The following is a 19,497-nucleotide window of genomic DNA, read 5'->3' as shown; positions in this document are numbered from 1 at the left end:
TGCCACCAGGCACAAGACATGCCCCTATCAACAAAACAATGTATCCCAACCCTAGGCTGAAATAATATAGTCTTTGAGCTACTGCCTCTCATCTATATATCCTTAATTACCTCATCTTTACTCTTTGAACTACACCTATCATCTACATATCCCTCAATACCTCATTTTTGCTCTCTGAGTTACTGCCCCCATGAACATATACCTTAATTACCTCATCTTCTGTCCCTTATGCCTCTCTTCAGATGAGGCATATCTCCCATTGGGAAGCCAATCTACTCCTGGGGATATTGATTACCCAAATAAACTCTCATGCCTCTGTACCTTTCCTTACTGATTATGCCCTCATGATGGCTACGATTGCTTCCAATTTCCTCATTCTCTCCAGTTTTTGCTGACCAGAGTTATATGTAATAAACCTTTAATTTAATCCCTAAATACTTCTAGGTCAGAGTTGGTCCTTTTGTGAATTTGTCACACATTCAAACCCAAAACTAGACCACACCCCCAAAATTTTCAAACTACATTTTTTACACCATCAATTTTACTAAGACCAAAGAGGCTATAATCTCTATCACTGAGAGCTCCCTGACTAAAATCATTGTCCCCTAAAATATTGAAACAAGACTACCAGACTGAATTTCATTCTTAACAATCAACATTTATTAAGTACTTATTTGCTTGTTTTTTTCTTCTTTAATATTTATTTATTTAAGGCAATGGGGTTAAATAACTCACCCAAGATCACACAGCTAGGTAATTATTAAGTGTCTGAGGTCAAATTTGAACTCAGGTCCTCCTGACTCCAGGGCCAGTACTCTATCCACTGCACCACCTAGCTGCTCCTGTTAAGTATTTATTGATTCATTTAGGGTTCCTAGTCTCTCTACATCCCTTCTCTTTATCTTGGTTATGAGCCATCCCTACCACTTTACCTGATCCTTCTACTTTCCTCTATCAAAACTAAAAAGGTGATGTCAATCATGTTTTATTTTCCTTCCTTTCTTCCTTCTTTCTGCCTTTCCTTGCTCCTCCCCTCCCACTCCCATTCTTCCAGATTGTTGGCTACAGAGTTTGGACTTTTTTCAAATGAGCCATGGGAGCCACTGAAAGTTTTTGAGCAAGAGAGTGAATGGTGTAATCTAAGAACTGTGCTTTAAGAAGAAAAATCTGGTAATGTTGTAGATGATGAATTCAAGAGGGACAGGTTAGGAAGTTATAAGGGTTCTATTGTAGTCCAGAAGAGAAGCAATGAGGCTCTAAACCTAGAGCAGTGGAAGTAGAAATGGTGAGGAGGAAAGAGAGGGGTGTAAGGATGTGTTTTACTAATGAAGACTGTATGACCTCAAGGTCATAGAGAGTAAGAAACAGATCTAGTTTTCACACACAGGTCCCCTGGCTACAAATCCAGTTTTCTCCCCTTCCCCAATATCTTTCCTTTCAAGTGCCCCAGTGCCTGAAGTTATTCGCCCAGAGCTACCTTGGGCTTTTACTCATTGATCTTTTTTTAAAAATACAAATACTTGTGAGAAGGGTAACAGAACAAATCAAGCTATGTGACTTCCCCAATCTCCACCAAGATCCACTGGTTAACCCTTGATTCAATAAATGAACAAGGGAAGAATAAACACTAGTGTCTAGTGTTTGCTAGTTTCTAGTTTCTAGATTGCTGGTGTCTATGGGGGGAGGGGGACTGAGTTCCCACTACTTAGTTGGTTTACCCCTATCCTTACCTTGACCTCTACCTAAAAAGGAATTTCCTTAAAGGTTAAAATAATAGTCAGGCTTCAGGGAGTACTCACTTTTCAGCCATTGATTCTAATTGCCAACAAGAGACCTAATTAACACCCCTTGCAGTCTTGGCTTTCATAAAGTGGACAATGTGGATGCTACTTAGCTAGGAATTGAATTGGGAGCCTCAGCTCAGCTTACATAGACCATTGACTATCTTTCCTCTCTCTCTGAGTACTCTATTATTTTTGTTTTTCAAGAACCTGAGCTGTATCATAACCACTGGCTTATTCCATATTCCATAATTATTTGTATCATTTCTTATAGCATAATATTACATTGCGTGTACTATACCTTGATTAGGTAACTGTGAAGTTACCAAACTACAGCTCCTGAGTCTTTTCTTCATGATTTTTTTTCCTTTCAAAAACATTTTTGTAATTAACCTTTGTTTTTACATTATCTTCATCTCCAGATATTCCCTTCTTCTCCCCAGAGTTACCCCTTATAATAAGTGATGAGAGAGAAAGAAAGAGAAAAAAAGAGATAGGGGAGAGACAGAAAGATTGAGGGAATAGAGAAAGAGAGGGAAGGGAGAGGAGAGTAAGAGATAGAAGAGAGAAGAAAAAGTAAGAGAAATGGAAAGGAGAGAGAGAGAGAGAGAGAGAGAGAGAGAGAGAGAGAGAGAGAGAGAGAGAGAGAGAGAGAGAGAGAGAGAAAAAGAGGGGGAAAAGAAAGAGGAGAAAGAACTAACCAAAATCATCCATGTCTGACAGTATATTCATTGTTCTGCATCTAGAGTCCCCATCTCCTCAAAGATAAAAGGGAGATGTATTTCTCAAAGATAAAAGGGAGATGTATTTTCTCCTCTTTTCTTCAGAGTTAAGCTTGTGTACTGTAACACAGGAAAAAAAGTATTGTATATATTGAGGTGTCCTTTTTATGCTCTTTTGACTTTTTAAAAATCAATTCATTAACATTCTTTTTCCATTTTATTTTCAAATTCTAAATTAAACACAAAAAACTCACATTGTCATAAATATACAGAAATAAAAAGAGGGTTCTACACAAAATAATAAAGCTCCATTTCACAAGACTTGCTTTTAAAAAAATGCATAGTAAATACCACATGTTACTCTTAAAACTCTTGATTGTCTGTGCTTCCCTCTGAATTTCCTTCTATTCTCTTCTGTGCATTTAAAAAGTTTCAGTGGTCCTCCCTTGTTTGCATCACTACTGTTAATCACTGCCAACCCACCATTCCAAAAATTTCCCCCAATTAAAGGGAAAAAATCCTTAAGATAAATAAGTCAAAGAAAATAAATCTTTATAACTGATGTGTGCTTGATGTTTTCCTTTCCATTTCATTGTTGCAGTCATTGTTTAAATTGTTGTCCTGCTTCTACTTCACCTGCATCAGTTCATCTAAATCATACCATGCTTCTCCCTTTAATTATTTGTATCATTTCTTATAGCATAATATTACATTGCGTGTACTATACCTTGATTAGCCAAATCAATCAAGTCATCTATTTTGTTTCCAATTCTTTGCTACTATAAAAAGTACAACCATTTTTGTATATATGGGGTCAAAATCTTTTGTTAAAACTTGTTGATACATTTCTACACTCTATTTTTCTACTCCATTCTAGGTGTTATTTTTCTCCTTGGGACTTACTTGCTCAGTTTTCATGCTGCCACTGTCAGATTGTGTCCCTCAAAAATTGGGCATTACCATTTGCAGGGCTCTGGGCACTATTCATGTGGTGAGGGACTATCATGCCAAATATTAGTGCTTCTCCTGAACAGTTAGCCAGGGAACTCGGTTCTTATGTGAAAGCATTTACGCATGTGGGCAAAGCATAAATAGTAGTAGTTAAAAATTATTTCCCCAAGAACCACATTCTTCCACAAATACACCCAGAGTCTGGGAGTGGGGAAGAACCAGCACAGGAACAATAGCAATGAGTATGATAGTCATGAGGCATATGGAAAGGGAATGCAGAGCAAGCAATAACTCTAGAATTTAAGGACCTCTGTGTTTTTCTACTACAATGCAACAGAATTCTTTCAGCTAGAACAACAATCCTTAGCTTAGAAGTGGCAGACATTGCTTCCCTTTGACTCACGCTGAGAGTGTTTGCCACCTCTAGAAGGACATGGAAGAAGGTTTGCTCTCCTATGTAGAATTCTTCCTATCTCAAAAGTCCTTTTCTTTGTAAAACTCTCCAAATTGCCATATGGTGACTGCTTCAGTTTGTTAGACTCACCTTCCATATTCTTTTGGGAATCCCTATAGGGATGAGTGATCAAGGACAAAGGTGTAAATGCATTCTGGAGCTATAGTTGTTTTGTTGCCTTTTTCATAAACAATTAAAGCATTTAAGCTTTCCACCTCTGTAGGGTAGGAGATGTCTTATTTCTTATCAGAAGGCTTTCTTCTTTCCCTTTCAATATTTCTATCTTTGTAAACCTTCATCTTTTGCTAGTCTCAGTAGGCACCTGCTTTCCATAAGAAATTGGGGTACCATTTAGTAAGTTTTCCTTAATAATAGTATTTTTTTTTCAGTTAACAAATATCAGAACTAAATTTAGTGCTCTTCATATTATCAAGTGACATGATTCTCATCTGTCAGTGTCGTATAATTGAAAAACTCTTTGGAATGAAAGAAATTGCTTCAAAACCTACCTCTTATGGTTAATACCTGTGTGACTTTGGAAAAGTCACTTCACTTTCTAAGAACTCAACTATAACATTCAGGGTTTGGACCAGATATACCCTCAGGTCCTTTCCAGTTCTAGGTGTTTGATTCCATGATCCTAAGTCCACAATCCCCTCATCAATATGCTGAATCAGGGAGGATTTTCTCATCATCTTGATTTTGCCAATAAGGAACTGAAGTCCAGAGAAGTGAATGACTTACCTAAAGTCAGACTTTCTACTTCCCAAAATGTTTAGAATATTTAATTCATTCATTCACATCGCATTTTAATTAAATAGATAAATAATAGCATCACTGTCTAGATGGGGAAAAAACAATACAATGAATGAAATTCTATGACTCGTTAAGTAATAAAACACTATAAAGCATTTTGTAAAGTTGCCTGTGTAACTTGCATCTCAATTATGAACTTGGAAGTTTCCACATTTCTGCAAGCACAATTACAGCTCAACAAACATTTCTGACATAAAAAGTCAAGCAAGGGATTGTACTGTCATTATCAACCCATTAGGAAAATAGCAGGCATGGAATGCTCACCTTGGACTTGTGTGACAGGGAGTTGCCTTTCAGGTCGAAGATGCAGCTGTATTAACACTTAATTCTACTTTATAGGGAGCAGCAGGTGTAATGTTAAGGTTTCAGCCCATGATGACCACAATGGCAAAGCATTTGGTGTATAGTAGGTGGAAGGGCTACTTCTCTCTCTCTTTTTATGTGTTATTCTTCCCTTCTTTTTTTGTTTTTTTTTTGTTTTTTTAATTAATTTTTATTAAAGATATTATTTGAGTTTTACAATTTCCCCCCCCAATCTTACTTCCCTCCCCCCACTCCCCCCACGAAAAGCAATCTGTCAGTCTTTACTTTGTTTCCATGTTGTACCTTGATCCAAATTGGGTGTGATGAGAGAGAAATCATATCCTTAGAGATCAGACAGTAAGATATCTGTATTTTTCTAAATTGCACGAGATAGTCCTTGCACTTTGTTCAAACGCCACATCTCCTTATCTGGATACAGATGGTACTTTCCTTTGTGGACAGCCCAAAATTGCTCCCAATTGTTGCACTGATGGAATGAGCGAGTCCTTCAAAGTTGAACATCACTCCCATGTTGCTGTTAGGGTGTACAGTGTTTTTCTGGTTCTGCTCATCTCACTCAAGGGCTACTTCTCTTAGAGGGAGCAGAGAGTGGGGCATGTTGGAGGTAGACACATGCTATCTCTCTTTTTTAAAAATTCTAAACTTGGTAATTATCAACAAAACCAGATTTTCAAATGCATAAATTATAAAAAGTAATCCTACTCTATGAATCAGAATTGATGACTGAGATCCCCTCCAACTCTCAAATTCTGTGATTCTGAAGCTGTCAAGTTATTTATGGTTTTTTAAAGTTCTATCTGTTTCCCTGTCTCTTTTTTGAATGATTTCTCTTTTTATATTTATTGCTGTAATGATTATTATTACTACAGAAGTAACCATCCTATTAGAGATCTGGCCATGAAGACTCCGAAGACCTGGGTGTATGCTTTATCTCTTGTGGCTGCATGAAAATGACAAAATTATATTTTGTTTCAACTTATTTTATTTCCATTTTATTTATTTTATTCAAGATTTCCTGATTACTGGTTCAGGCATTAGGGATATTGCTGGCTACAGTGGGAAAAGGACTTGGGGCAGCATTGTTTGACACCTCTGCTCCAGGAAGACTCAGAGAAAGGCAGAACAGCACTGAGAGAAGAAATTCCTCTCCTATTATTACTAATTACTAAGATTCCTCTCCCTATTATTACTAACATAATTGTCATCAATCTTAGTTGTGATTTCCTTACATCATTTCCAAAAATAATTTCATTATTTCTTTGTGTGACTTTTTGTCTTTTTTAAAATAGTCTATTGGTAGCCATATGGCAAAATAATCTGAATAGGAACATCTAAGTTCCAATTCTGCTTCTGACACATACTGGACCTGGAACCTTGCACAAGTCAGAAACCCTCTCAGCAGCCTAAGTAACTCTGTAAGATGATGAGATGCGAGGCAGATATAGATGTCACTGACAGAGGGAATTTCCTCACTGGAAGTTCCCTGCACCACTGAAATCACAGGTCCACTCTTAAAACAAATGCACCATGTTCAGATGGCCTAGTTTCCCATTCATCAGTCATTGATCCCACTTACATCTCAATTGTAGTTCAGAAAACTTTTTTTAGATATATTCCCCTTCTCCTTCCTGGCGCCCCCTCTATTTCCTGTGATCTATGCCAGGAAATGTTTATGTTAGAAACATGCATTTCCTACCCTTCCACATAAACCTCGCATCTATATTCCTGAGTTGTCTGTATATTGAGTAGTGGCCCGCCCATGAGTCCTATCCAGTGAGAGATCTAGGACCATAAGACAGAAGAGCAAGGGGTCTTTCGAGACCCTTCTCCTGCCATAGCCTCGAGATCGTCATGCCCAAGGCTCTGGCGACATTCTCGGGTTGGAATCCTTTACCTGCTCACATTGATTTGGGGGGGAAAGTGCTGCCCTGTCTTGGGAGGCAACAGCTGCTCCCCTAGTTTGGAGAACAGGGGCCCCTTTATTTGCCCTTGTCTTCCCATTCAGGCTTTTATCCTTGCACATCTCAAATTGAACTATATGACTTTCCTCCCGGGATGTTAAAAATAGGATAAATAAAGGTCTATTGCTTTTAGCTTTGAATGGCTACTTAATTCATCTAGGAAACTCCCCTTAAGTCTCTAAATCACCATACTGGATCATGAGAAGCTTTTGATAATGATTAGAGGTTTTTTGGGGGGGGATGGCAGGAATTGAGTTATTATTGGTGATTTGACTATGTTTCTTATTCTGAACTTAACACTCTAAATAAAACAAGCATTTCCCTATTTTTAGTAGAGCAACAGCAACAAAAAACCAAATAGGAAAGACATGAAATCGTGAATCTCTGTCGGATATTGCTTGCTTTTCTAAACATATGGTAACTTCTTCATGTAGGTAAGTCTTTCATGTTAGAAGAGGGTCATGGTGCATGATGATATGATTTGCACATTAGGTTTATTATAGGGAGGGAGTGTTGCGCACAGACAGCCTTCTCACTGCCTAGTCCAGGACGGCCTCATCCCTTGGCTAGAAAAAAATGGATAGAAACTTTTGGGTCAAGTTCTGCTACTAACACACATTGGATCTGAAACCCTATGTAAGTCACCAGCCTTCTCTGCATCCCAAGCAACTGTATTAAGATGATGAAACACAAAGCAGATTTTAGAGACTTTCAGACTTATGGAGATATCTAGATGCTGTGGGAGTTCTTAGCCATGGATATGGTTTCCCTCCAGAATTAACAAGGCACCATGGTACTCCATCAACACCGGTAAAAAACCATTATGGTAATTTTTGGCTACATTTTTGTGACTGTAACACTGTATAGTCACCCTGCCTGTCAATGGTCTAATCATCAGCAAGATGATTGAACTTTGAAAACTGCCCTACTTATCTACAATTCCTTCTAGTCTTCTGTTTACTTCTGTGCATTTTTTTTAGGTTTTTGCAAGGCAAAAGGGGTTAAGTGACTTGCCCAGGGTCACACAGCTAGGTAATTATGAAGTGTCTGAGGTCGGATCTGAACCCAGGTCTTCCTGACTCCAGGGCCGGTGCTCTATCCACTGCGCCACCTAGCTGCCCCTTCTGTGCATTGTTAAAAGTTTCTATTGTGACCTTGAACAAGTCACTTAACCATTATCTATCTCAGTTTCCTCATCTATAAAATGGGATATCAATTTTTGTAAAGTGTATAACAAGCCTTAAAACTCTCTAAAATACGAGCTATTGTTATTATTACTACTATTATTACTACTATTATTCTTCACTTGCCTTCTTTTTCTTTTGGCAGCTCTTTCCCCATCTACCTTCTCCCTTCCCCCTTCCCTTCTCCTTCACGGGGGAAAAGAAATGAGAAGATTTATTTTATAACTATTTTCTCTCCCTTCCACCTTCCTTTTATCTCTCCCTCCCCCATATTGAGAAGGAAAAGACAAAAAACAAAGCCTTGTAACAAATATACATAGTCAAATAAAACAAATTCCCACAACTCGTTATATCTGAAATGTATGTCTTGTTCGACACAGAGTCTCCACCAGCACTCTGACAGGGAGGCAGTTTCATGAGCTCTGATATTCTGCTAGGTTAGTATGCAAGTCATATGTATAAAGATGCTATATCTCTGCTGCACCAACAAATTAAGTGATGCTCTTGATTCCATTAGTTTCTTGGCTTTCATTTATTCCCATGTACTCCTCCCTGGAAGGCTAGTCATTAGGTAATGCCTAGCTGGTCAGGGCTCATAATAATGAAGGAATGAAGGAATATTGTGCTAAGTTCTAGGGTTAAGACACATTCTCATAGGCTATAGATGGTTTCTGCTTCAAGCCAAATGGAAAAGACCTATGGTCCATAGGTTGAAGGAGCAAGGTAATGCCTCTTCATGAACATATCCACATGAACTTTCATGAACTTGGATAAAATCATGGTTCTTTAAAAAATATTGAAGGATTGGGGTGGCTAGGTGGTGTAGTGGATAAAGCACCGGCCTTGGAGTCAGGAGTACCTGGGTTCAAATCCGGTCTCAGACACTTAATAATGACCTAGCTGTGTGGCCTTGGGCAAGCCACTTAACCCCATTTGCCTTGCAAAAACCTAAAAAAAAAATATCAAAGGATTTATAACCAAATTGTATTCTTGTCTTTCTTTCCCACATTTTTTAAAAAGATCCCTTGGTCTCCACCTCCCTATTTGACTTGGAGTGGAGAAGTTTAGCTGGTGAACGGTGAATAAATGTGTGTGTTTGTTCCTTTTGCTTCTTTCTTTTAAAAAAAGTATCTAAAACATGAACTAGGGCAACTGGGTGGTGGGCCTGGAGTCAGGAAAATTCATCTTCTGAGTTTAAATTTGGCCTCTGACACTTACTGGCAAGGTGACCCTAGGCAAGTGACTTAACCTGTTTGCCTCAGTTTCTTCATCTGTAAAATGAGCTGAAAAAAGAAATAGGAAACAACTCCAATATCTCTGCTAAGAAAACCCCAAATGACAATGAGAACAATTAAACAACAAACATGGGACAATTTACTTCTACTTTCCTTGATGATTAACTAAAAGAAAAGATGTGTACTAACCCTTCAAAGAGAGTATAGATTACCATAAGGCAGAGGAAAGTAAACCAGAAGAAAAACAGAATTGTTTTGTGGAATTTCAAGAAAATGTGGAATAACAATAAGAAATTCTCCCAAATGCACAAAATGCACAGAGACACCTTAAAGATCAAAGATCACCCAGAATCAAAAAAACCCTGAACATCATAATGCAGGAAATAATTCAAGAAAACTGCCCAAACATTTAAATACATAAATCACAGTACCAGTTGAAAAAAATCCAGAGATTTCTGAAACTCCTAGACATATAATGGTATAATTTAACAATTCCAGTGACAAGCAATAAATTCTTCAAAGAGTCAGAATATACAGTCAACTATACTAGAAAGGAAATTTGAGTAATGGACGACTATTCAACCCATACTAGAAACATTAGGAGGGTATAAAATAGTATATTCTCAAAAACAAAGGAGCTCAAGATATTGTCCCCTATAAATCTGAGACTAATCATTGACATTCGATAAAAGAGGGACATTAGGGACATTATTGCAAGGCAAAAACAGACATGAACAAAATATTCCATTTGAAAACGTGCCAAACAACAGAAGCACAAGAAAGATAAGTATAATCACCAAAGAAAATAGAAGTAATAAATTGCTCCATGTTTGCTGTTGTTCAATTGTTCTCAGTCATGATCTACTCTCCATGACTCCATTTGGGATTTTCTTGGCAGTGATACTAGAGTGACTTGCCATTTCCTTCTCTAGTTCATTTTACAGATGAGGACACTGAGGCAAATTATGTTAAGTGACTTGCCCAGGGTCACCCAGACATTAAGTATCTGAGACCAGATTTGAACTCCAGAGGAAGAGTCTTCCTGACTCCAGGTCCACTGCTCTATGCACTAGGAAACCACTTAAATGCCCATCCCATGTTCAGAGACTAAATTTTTTAAAAAAGAGAAATAAAAGGAACAAGCACATACACATTTATACAATAGACATTAAAGGAGAAAGAATTGATAACTATCCAAAGTAAAAGTTTGTTGAATTTATTTTATTCACAAATAGAAAATTTTTATTTAGAAAATAAATAATTGAAAGCAATATTCTTTTGGAAAAGTGATGAGGAAGGACCATAGAGTAATAAGAGAGGAATGAACGTAGAGTCAGGAAGTTTTGATTGAGACACTAAGCAAGCAACTAAACTTCTATCAACATCAGTTTCCACATCTGCAAAATAACACCTATCCCAGAGGGCTGTTATGTGAATCAAGTGAGAAAACATGTAAAACAATTTGTAAAACACAATGTACTATATAATTGGTAGTGCTAGTGGCAATATATCCTCTAACATATTAATTATATCAAATTATGATTAACATATATAATATACAATATATTAGAATATGATTATATTAATACTATAAAATTTAACTATCATTAATAATATTACTCCTCCTAATAATAGCTGTTAGCACTTATATAATACTTGCTATGTACCAGACACTGTTGTGCTAACCATTTTACAATGATTATCTTGATTCTTATAGCAACCCTGGAAGGTAGGTGCTCTTATTCTCATTTTATAGATGAGGAAACTGAGGCAAACACAGGTTTAGTGACTTGTCCACCATCTTACAGCTAGTGGACAGACACTGTTATCAATATTATTTGCAAAACCTTAACATGCTCTATATGTGTTAGTTCTTCCTTTTTTTCACCTTCCTCCTTCTTTCCTTTTTTCTTCCTCTTATTCCTTCTCTTCCTCTTCAGCTTCTTTCTCTTCCTCTCCTCCTCCTCCCCACCTCCCCTTCCCCCTCCTCCTCCTTCTTCCTTTCTGCCCTACAATCCTCTTTCTGGTTGAAAGGGAGAGTCAAACCAGATGACTCCTCAGATTACCTTGCAACTTGGAGATTCCATGATTTTTAAATAATAGAACTTTGAAAAATGTGGATTGGTTGCCTTTAAAATCTCAAGCTGGAAATCTCCTTTATTTGCATGGAGTCATTATCCCAAATGGGCACAGCATAATTCTTTAAAAAAAACAACTTGTCTTAGTGGATAATAGCAATACCCTCCTCTTAGCCTACTAAACCGAGGGCTCTACTGTAGGAAGGCATTGCATTATATTCTGAGGGACACCAAGAGAAGGTGAATAACTTGGAAGCAGCCGACTGGACAGACCCTCCGAATGATGGTATCAGCTTCCCCTTGTAGAATTCAGTCGCCAGCATGCCATTGGTCGCCCGTGGTTGTCCACGTACACACACATTACAGTTCATTTCTACATGATTGGTCAGATTTGAAGTGTCCAAGAAGGGGCCTTCTTTCTTGTTTAGTCACTATTGTCTAGGAATTCAGATTCAATACTGATCTTCCAGAACCCGATGGATTTGGCCATCAGGTTCGCAAGTAGATGGAATTGAATGTCATTAGTATATTTACTGTTTTTCATTTAAGGCTACTACATTTTTAGGCTATGAAATATGACTCTGGAGAATCCTTAATAGTAATTGATTTTCCTTATGAATATGACATTTTTTCTCTCTCAATTAGACCTGAAATTTTTGCTGGCCTAAAGATTTAACTATGAAACAATGCAATTAAGCCTTGTCTTGAGATGTAATTAATGAATGAGTTTTATCTTTTATGTGGCCTCTCAGGAATAGAAGAGAACTTTCAGAAATATAATTTGAGGGGGTTAGTTTGGCAGCTTTGAGATTTTTGTTAGAAACTTAGAACCCCTGAGGTGAAAGAGATCTAATTATGGACCCTGGTATGCTGAGATGGGGTTTTATAATTAAAGCAATGCAATGAACACTTACTAAGTGCCTTCTGTGGCACTATTCTAGGATACAAGGACAAAAATGATCTCTCTGTCTCTCTGTCTCTCTGTCTCTGTCTCTCTGTCTCTCTCTCTCTCTCTCTCTCTCTCTGCCCTCCTTGAATATCCTGTGTTTTTCTGGGCTGTAGGGTGGAGTGGGGGACACAATGCATAATAATTATGAAGCATATACAAAATGAAGCAGCTAAATGACTCAGTGGATACTTCTGAGTTCAGATCCAGTCTCAAACATAATAGTGTGTCCCTGGGCAAAACATTTAACCTCTATTTGCCTTAATCCATGAGAAGGAATTGGCAAATCACTCTATTACCTTTGCCAAGTAAACCCCAACGATGATATTGATGTGCTATGGTTCATGGGATCATGAAAGTTCAGACACAACTGAATGACTGAACAATGGCAATACAAAATAATACAAAAGTAATTTGAGAGAAAGAATACTAATGACTATGGGGATCCAGAAAGGCCTCATGCAGGAAGCAACAACTTAGGTCTTGGAGGAAGCTAGAAGGAGAGAAATTTTTCAGATGTGGAATGGAGCTGCCTAGGCAAAAACATGGAATCAGGAGATGGAATGTTCTGTGTGTGTAACCAGAAAACAGGTCATTTTGACTGAATAGGAGAGTGAATAAAGGGGAGTAGCATGAAATATGACTGAGGCGATCGATAGGAGACAAATGCAAAGAAGTTGCGTAGGCAAAAGGGAGATACTGAAGATTTATGAATAGGGATGTGATCTGATCAAATCTGGATTTTAAGACTATCAGTATAGTATTTGTGAGAAGAATGGATTAGAGAGAGGAAAGACTGGAAACAGAAGAACCAATAAAAAAGGAGGCTATTGCAATATTCTGGGTGAGAAATTAATGATTGTTTATCCTAGGGAATAAACTTTGTGAATTGAAATAGGGGGACATGCAAGAAAAATGGTGGATTAGGGAGTTCTTTCTTTCATAGAACTGAATTCTGCTTTCACAACTCCCACCCATCTACTTCCATTCATCTTCCCCAGGAGAAACTTTGTTCACACATCTGAATGCAGGCATCATGTCTTTCCCTAAATGTCTTTTTTGAGCTCTGTGTCTCAGAAAGCAATGGCTAAGACTCAAACTCCAAACCCAAGCTTACCTAGGAGCATTCCCTTCTAGAAGTCAATCCCACTTATTTCTAAACTCGAAAGAGTATGTGACCTCAGGTAAATCATTGAATCTCTTTAATACTCTATGTCCCTCTCTATACAATAAAGGATTTTGTGCTATGAAGAATCATCACTTTGAGCAGAAACAGTGATGTGTTTGTTGACTCTAGGCCAGGTCTATACCAAACATCTGTATTTATATGAATATGCATGGGTAAAGGTAATTACCCCTTTTTTCCAGAGTTTTGATTTCATTGACACAGAGAGTTATCTATGAAAAACTCCCTCTACCCATTCATTTTTGTTACCCATATTATATTTTATGGTCTTAAAAAGAATTTCCTGGGGCATTGAGAAGTTGAATTTATGTACCAAAAGCAGTGGTTCCTGCTTTAAGACCAATTTTCTATCCATCTCCCTATACGAGTAAAATCACAGGTGATGTGAATAGAATCTCATCTCTTTTTTCCTAAGTTGAAGACAACTTAAAACATTTGGTAGAATTATCCAGAACTTGAACCTTGGGTTTTTGAGACCCCAAATCACTTTGCTACCATGCAGAGGGATTGGAGAAGAACTTTGGTGGAAAAAGAAGTAGCAAAGATGGTGGACCAAAGAGTGACAACCAGGGTCATTTAGATATTGGGCTAAAATATCTGACTGGATTTAGGGAATGATGATGAAAGAAATGCTCTTATTCTCCATGGACTGCTCTGTAGCAAATGGGACAGGGAGGAAAGAAGATGAGGGAAGACCTGAAAGACACCATTATATGCAGTTGTATCTAAGTTCCAGAGCCTGTGTTGGCCAAAATGATGCAGAAATCTTCTGGCCAATGTGTGAAATTTCATCGATTCTCGTAGAAGAGCTGCAGTGGGGGCGGCAGGTGGCCCAGTGGATAGAGCACCAGCCCTGGAGTCAGGAGGACCTGAGTTCAAATCTGGCCTCACACACACAAAAAAAAGAAGAGCTGCAGTGGGAAAATTCAACCATCAGGTGACATATGACATGAAAGGAACAAGATAAGATGGCAGCTGTATCCTATCCCTGGCAGGCAGTAGCATTGGACATGTGATAAAGCATTAAAATGATTGGTGAAGGAATGGCAAGTTTTGATAAAAGTGTCATTAAGTATTGGTAGAATGAGTTTCTCACATTAATTAAATCACATGAATGAATGAATAGAAGGAAAAGGAAGGAAAATTTCTGACATACTCTGGGTTGGACCTTTTGAGAATTCCCTTAACTTGAATACCTTCCTCTAGCCCCACCACCGTTGGACCACATTTAAATCACCCCCAAATATCTGTGCATCAATTCTCTTAAAGACCTCTGAGAAATCTTTTTTTTAGATTTTTTTTCAAGGCAATGGGGTTAAGTGGCTTGCCCAAGGCCACACAGCTAGGTAACTAATTGTCTGAGGATTTGAACCCAGGTACTCCTGACTCCAAGGATAGTGCTCTATTCACTGTGCCACCTAGCTGCACCCTTCTGAGAAGTCTTAAATAACATTTGGGATTATAGATTTAGAACTGTGACCAGATTTAGAACGTAGATATCTCCAAGTCCAACTCCATCATTTTATACAGAAACAGAGGAAACAGAGACACCAAGAGAAAACGTGACTTCCCCAGAGGTCTCATAAAGCCAGTAAATGTCAAAAGTAGGATTCAAATTCAGGTATTCCTGGTTTTAAAGTTCAGTATACTGTCCACTATGATACGCTGCCTCTGGATACCTATTTACTTTTATTGGGGAGTGGTTGTATGAAGTTAGTCAAAAAACTAATAATCATTTTAAAATGTGATTAAGCAGCAATTCCAAGAAGGACTTAATGCAAAATATAGTCAAACCGGAACAGCTGGATGGTGCCATGGATAGAGCACTGAGTCTGGAGTTAGGAGGACCTGAGTTCATAAAAAGTCAAACCAATCTGTGTGGGGTGTGGGGGCTGTGGAAAGACAATTGGATTTGGAGTAAAATAACCTGGATTAAAACAATTATTTACAGCTTCTACTTGTGGGACCTCAGGCATCTGACATTATCATTACATTTCTTTAGGTCTCTATTCTTTTCCCATGAAATGAAAAATTTGAACCAGGATGGTTTTTAAGGTTCCTCCCAGCTCTAAATCTGTGATCTTAAAAATAGATTATTATTGACTTTATATATATATATATATGTATATATATATTATTGTTATCATCATCATTAGTAAGTAACTTAAATACTATGCATAATGAAATAGATAAAAAGGGATTGATTTATAAGTGATAAACCATTTTTCATTGCCTTTATCACTGATGCATGAGGCATAGAGACAATGCTAGGTAATGAACCTGGGAACCAGGGAAGGTGAATTCTACAACTGACTTACTGAGAGGTTTGGATCAAGTCACTCAACTCAGAGCTGGAAAGGAATTGAGAGAGTAACTAGTCCAAATGATCCCTAAACAGAAACTCCCTCCATAATAAAAAAAACTAGCTGATAAGATTTTAAACTTTGCAATGTACTTTGCACACAGGTTAATAGATTTGATCATCCCTGACTCATATCAAGTGAACCCCATCAGCAATGGCAAACCCCTTCCTTCCTGTGGTGACCCATTCCACTTTGAGCTTTGAGTTAAACACTTACCAATAACGCACCTCCTATGAGCTAGCCATTTTGCAAATGCTGAGGGCACAAAGAAAAAAAAATGGAAGCCCCTGCCCTCATGGAGCTTACAAAAGAGTAGGGGAGACAATTTAAACATAAGTGATAATCATATATCTAATAGCTATTGGCTAATTTGAAGGGGGGGGCATTCTCAGCTGTGGGGAGTCTAGAAAGACTTCATGTAGCAGTCTTGAAAGAAGCCAAGATTGCCAAGGTGAGGTACTTTCAAGGTATGGAAGTCAGCTTGTACTAAGGTATGGAGGCAGGAAATGTAGCATCCTCTACTTGGAGCATTAAGTAATCCAGCATGACTAGTTTGTAGAATTCCATGAGTAGGAAGATCATAATAGTAAGTCATTGTTCTAACCCAGGCCATCTACCTCCAAATCCAATTCTCACTGCACTGCCCCATGCCTGTAGACACAATATGTAAGCAGACTAGAAAGGAAGAGCCAAGTGTTGGAAGAGAGTTAAATGCCAATTAGAGGATTCTAAATTTGATCCTAGAGGTAATAGGGAATAGTAGGAGTTTATCGAGTGGTGTGATCAGACCTGCCCCTTAGGAAAGTTCACCCTGGCAGTTGGATAAAATTTCCTCACCTTTCCTGCATTCATCTTATCTTTTCTAGACTAAACATTCCTGGCTCCTTCAATCCTGTATGACAACTTCTCAAAGACATGGCTGTTGTTTCCTCCTATGTACAATGGAGGTGGGAGTGAAGTGCCAGTGGCACCCTGGTAAATGTTTCATGACCGGGGGAACAATATACACAAGACACACTTTTAACATCTTCATCTCTTCCGAAGTCTATTGTTGTTCCATCATTTTTCAGTTATGTCTGACTCTTTATGACCCCCTTTGGGGTTTTCTTGGTGAAGATGTTGGATGATTTGCCATCTTTTCCATCTCTGAAGAGTCTATCAACTACAAGGAGTCTATCTAGACTATCAATAAATCAAAAAATAAGCCCTAATTTGTAACATTTACCAATGTTTGAGGTAGAAAATTTAGCAGTCAGTCAGTCTTCCTGGGAGGGTAGACCAGATTGATCTCAAATGTTATTGATGTGAATATAATGTTAAATAACCTATTCTATAAAAAATAATCTTCCACATTATGCAAATAAGAATGTATGTATAAGCTCATGCTGAGTGGAAGCTGTGAAAGCCCATAAGTCAAAATGACAAGATATTCCCTGATGATTACATTTCTTTAATTTTTAAAATTTATTTTTAATCCACATTTATTATCTCCCCCTCCAATCCAATGAAAATAAAACAAAAACAAAAATCTTATAACAAATGTGCATCACCCAGCAGAAACAAATTTCCATATTAACTATGCCCAAAAAATGTCATTCAAGATCATCACCTCTGGGGAAGGAGATGGGAGGGCTGTATGCTTCATCTTTGGATCCCTCCTTTTGTGGTTCATCATTCCATTGTCCAGGAAGTCTAAAGTTCTGTTTTTGGTCATCATAAGGTTAGTCCCAATTTTGACCTTATTAGTTTACATATATATTATGTATATATTAAACTTCCTGATGCTTCTAATCTCTAATTAAGATGATAGCAATGGTCCTCACATTTATCTAGTATTGTCTTCAAAATAGCCCTGTGAGGCAGATTTTGTCAATATGATATCCTGTCTTTAAAAATGAAAGAGAATCTTTTTTCTTAGGATTTTGCAAGGCAAATGGGGTTAAGTGGCTTGCCCAAGGCCACACAGCTAGGAATTATTAAGTGTCTGAGGTCAGATTTGAACTCAGGTACTCCTGACTCCAAGGCCAGTGCTCTATCCACTGCGCCACCTAGTTGCCCCAAGAAAGAATCGTTTAAAAGAGGTCAAGGGAACACAAAAACATCTAGGACTTAGGAGCAGATTTTCCTAATTCTAAATCCAGGATTTCTTCCACTTAGCCATACTAGAAGTGTCAGAAGAGAACCAATTATGAGGTGGTTAATACCCATTGCTATATAAGACTTCCTCAGGAATTCACTCAGAATGGTCTAGGGGTTAGAAGGTTTTCCCCTTTCCCCTTATAGTAACTTTCCTGTCACAGATACACAGGTGACTACAGCTGCACACACTTCTTCTGCACTCCCTCAAAGTTCTGGGAAAAGTGGAAGACTCCTGAACTAGTGGGTCTGGTCAGTGATGCACTCTTAAATGTTTAACTAAATCTCTAAATATCGTTTAACTAAATAATCTATTTAATTAAATTATTTAACAACCAGTCCTGGTAGGGGAAAGGGAATGTACCCATGATATGCTTTTAAGTTTAATATGCATTATTAATCATTTCTTCATCACTTAAGTCGGAACAATTGCCAAAACCATAAATCAAACCCCAATTTGTAGTGTTTGCAATTTCCAAAGTGCAAATACTTATGTTGAAAATTTAACAATTAGTTCTGGAACTAAGAGCCACCTCCAACACATTCCTGGGTCCAATTCCTATTTATGTCTTCCCTGATGCCTGATGATATCTGTCCTTCATTCTTAAAGAAGGCCAAAACATCAAGGAAGTGATGCCATGACAAAGAAGTAGATTGAATTCGAGGGTGGGAGTGCTGTGCTAAATCACCAACCTCACTTTCTCCTCCAGGGTCATCTGGGTCCAGTGGTCAGATTTGAACCAGGATGACTGGAGATGACTCTGAATTTAAGACAGTCAGGGTTAAGTGACTTGCCCGAGGTCACACAGCTAGTAAATACGAAGAATCTGCAATCACATTTGAACTCAGATTCTCTTGACTCTAAGGACTGGCTCTTTGTCCACTGCATCACCTAGCTTTATTTTAATTGAAATGAATTGAAACCAACCCTTTTCTGCCCCTTTGGACTAGACACAGTGGAAGTGATGTTCAGGATGACTGGTTCTCATTGCAGGTCTGTTTCATTTATGTGTGGGCAGAAAAAAAAAACTTCTTAAGCATAAAGTTATGTAAATGCAGATTTAATTCCAAATGTCCCTTATCTTCCTACCTCTCATTAAAAAATAATTTTAGAGTTGACCTATTGTGCTTTCAATCACTTCACTGCTGTGCATCTAAAGATCTTTCGTTGGAGGCTGCTGGTACAACAACAAAAAATCTGGATACAGAATTTTTAAGTTTTATACTAATGATCTCTGGAGAGATGAGAAATTTGAGCTTACAAACAGATGATATAATATCAATATAAAGTAAGAGCATTAAAAATAGGTATCACCTAGAGGGCACCAGAGAGGCTCATGATGGATATCAAATACAGAAC

General features: G+C 37.9%; 1 protein-coding gene across 1 annotated transcript in view; it reads right to left on the bottom strand.

Annotated features, from left to right (window-relative positions):
- The window catches only part of GINS3 (GINS complex subunit 3), a 119,815-nt gene that overhangs the window by 95,574 nt on the left and 4,744 nt on the right, over positions 1-19,497 (bottom strand). The window lies entirely within an intron of this gene.

Source organism: Macrotis lagotis, chromosome 1 (assembly GCF_037893015.1).
Source record: "Macrotis lagotis isolate mMagLag1 chromosome 1, bilby.v1.9.chrom.fasta, whole genome shotgun sequence".
Lineage (NCBI taxonomy): Eukaryota > Metazoa > Chordata > Mammalia > Peramelemorphia > Peramelidae > Macrotis > Macrotis lagotis.
Note: the sequence above shows the minus strand (reverse complement) of the source record. Positions and strands in the feature narration are given on the sequence as shown.